Genomic DNA, 3,206 nt, shown 5'->3' on the forward strand with positions numbered 1-3,206 from the left:
GAGCATCTTCCCACTTAGATCCATTATATCCTCTTCCTTAGATGGTCTCATGTCTGCCTCCTTCTCCGTTCTGATCCTGGCTCAGATATCACCCCCTCAGAAGGCTCTTCTTGACCACCCACACTAAGGTGGCCCCTTGGAAGTCACCCTGTACTGCATGGCTGCATTTTAATTTCTTCATATCCTTTGTCAACACTGAAACGAGTTTGTGTATTCCTTTGTTCAGCATCCCTTCATTATGTTGTAAGCTTCATGAGAGTAGAAACTTGCCTGTTTTCATGAAGTATCCCAAACACAACCAAAAGTATCAGGCCCACAGGTGGCAGGTGACAATAACATATGTCCAACGGACACATAAATCACTTCCTCCTCCTTCACTGAGACTTTTTGGAAGGTCGAGGTGGGATTACAAAATGCTTGGGGACTTCCTTGGTGGCGCAGTGGTTAAGAATCCGCCTGCCAATGCAGGGGACACGGGTTCGAGCCCTGGTCTGGGAAGATCCCACAAGCTACGGAGCAACTAAGCCTGTGCGCCACAACTACTGAGCCTGCGCTCTAGAGCCCACGAGCCACAACCACTGAGCCCATGAGCCACAACTACCGAGCCCACGAGCCACAACTACTGAAGCCCACACACCTAGAGCCCATGCTCCACAACAAGAAAAGCCACCGCAATGAGAAGCCTGTGCACCGCAACGAAGAATAGCCTCTGCTCGCCGCAACTAGAGAAAGCCTGTGCGCAGCAACGAAGACCCAACACAGCCAAAAAAAAAAAAATGCTTGGGATAATTCCAGGACATGATTTCTGGAGAAAGTCTAGGGAGATTTTGTTTGACAACATCTTCTAGCCTCAGCTTTCTTAGTCTGGTGAACTAAGTGCCAGGGGTCCCAGGTGAGTGACCCCATGGATCCAATCTTCTTACTGAGGAGTTTCTGACCAAAAGGTCACTTCTGGGACAACCCAAGCAGAAGCCTGGCGGGTGGAGAATATTAAGGTCATGGAGAGGTTGTTGACATAAAGGGAACATTGACTTCCAGGAAAGGGAAGGGGCCCTGATGGGAGCCAAGGTGTGGGAGGGCGGAGGTCATGTCCTAGGAGGCTGGGGGCACCTCTCCCTCCCCCGGCAGTGTGGCATCCACCCCATCCTCCTGACCACTGTGTGGTCACACACACCCCTCTCTTTGTCTCACAGGATGCATTTCCGGGGCTTCCAGCCAACCTCTTGACTCTCTTCTCTTTGCCAAGTACAAGGGCCAGTTCTGTCTCCTTCTGACCTCTCTGAAGCTGCTGATTCAGTGAATCACTTTCTGTCTTCATTGTCTTTCCCCCTCTTGGCAGGCTTCCTTACAGAAAAAAAACCTTTGCAAGATGAATATTGACCGCAAAGGATATGTTTTTACACTTTTTTTTTTTTTACATCTCATTTTTCAATCTCAGTTGATTCAACTTGTTGCAACTACAATACATTAAAATTAAATATTGGAGGCAGGGCTTCCCTGGTGGCGCAGTGGTTGAGAGTCCGCCTGCTGATGCAGGGGACATGGGTTCGTGCCCTGGTCCGGGAAGATCCCACATGCCGCGGAGCGGCTGGGTCCGTGAGCCATGGCCGCTGGGCCTGCGCGTCCAGAGCCTGTGCTCCGCAACAGGAGAGGCCACAACAGTGAGAGGCCTGCGTACCGCAAAAAAATATATATATATTGGAGGCAGAAGCTGGGGACAAAAGGCAATATTGATAGAGTGTATGTTAACTATTGACGTTTTCAAGATAAAAATGAATCACTGTATTATTTCCTTTAGACATGCAGTTGCTCAAAACAGCGCACTGCCGGGTGGTAAAAGCATCAGTTAGCGTATAACACGTGCCCACAGGATTGAGCAAAGTGTCCAGCACTCTTTGTGGCTTTTGTTCCCTTGTTGGAGAAACTCAAGCAAGAGTCTGTGGTTCCCTCTCTGACAGCACCAGTGTGTGCAGGGCTAGGATATCTAGTGTCTGGACTCCTGAGAATTTGCATGTTTACAGCCCTGTGGTGAGCTCGTGCTGAGGAATGCTTTGCCTCCAGATACTGAGCTCGGTGATGGTGTGAGAAATAAATCAGAAAAGGAACTGGAGAATTACTGTTTCACACACACGCACACACGCACGCACGCGCGCGCGATGCTGCCCTGGCTACAATACAGCTCTAAGAGTTTTGAAATCTTGGTAGAACATACTGGATTCTAAAACCTGCTGGGAGACTTTTGTCTCAAGAGGCTAAAGCCGGTGTGTCATTTTTGAGGATGACTCCAATACTAAATCCCCTTCCAATCCACAAGTGTAAAGAATGGTTTTGTTCTAGGAAACCCATGAAGTAAGTTGAATGCACATTTTCAGAGGAAAGAGTCTTCTGTCTGAGATGATAAGGCTGTACCCACACCCCAACCTCAGTAACACAGGTCCCCCGTGTAATTCTCCGTGTTCATATAGTCATCTGATGATTATTGTCAGCATGCAGATCTCTTTTTATCAGCAACTGGATATATAGAACAAACCCCCTTTGTTGTCTAAACCAGTCAGAGTGGGTTTTGGTTGTTACATGTGCAAGCATCCTAACCTGTAGAAATTCACTCAGAGGAGAAACTGAAAAACCAGGCCTGAGTTTACCTCTTGTCTTCATTTCCTAGACCTGCCCTGATAAAGTATCACAAACTGGGTGACTTAAAACAACAGAAACTCATTCTTTCGTGGATCTGGAGTCTAGAAATCTGAAATGAGGTGTCGGCAGGGCCACACTCCCTCTGAAACCTGCAGGGGAGGCTCCATCCTTGCTTCCCGTCTCTTTCCAGTGGCTCCTGGCAATCCCTGGTGCTCCTTGGTTTACAGCTGTGTCAGTCTAATCTCTACCTTTGTCCTCACATGGCCCTTCTCCCTCTGTGTCTGTGTCCAAATATCCCTCTTCATAGAAGGACACCAGCCATATTAGGTTGAGTCCACAGCATGACCTCATCGTAACTAATTACATCAGCACCGACTCTGTTTCTAAGTGAGATCACATTCTGAAGTACTGAAGGTTATTACTTGGACGTAGGAATTTGTGGGAGACTCAATTGAACCTGTAACAGGGCCTTTCCAATACCTTGATTGCTCTCAGAAGCAACAGCAGGGAACTCTGCGGGGAGCCAGGAGGTCCAGCATGGGAGTGCTCTCGTTGTGTCCTTGGATTGGTGA

This window comes from Lipotes vexillifer, unplaced genomic scaffold (assembly GCF_000442215.2).
Source record: "Lipotes vexillifer unplaced genomic scaffold, Lipotes_vexillifer_v1.1 scaffold868, whole genome shotgun sequence".
NCBI lineage: Eukaryota > Metazoa > Chordata > Mammalia > Artiodactyla > Lipotidae > Lipotes > Lipotes vexillifer.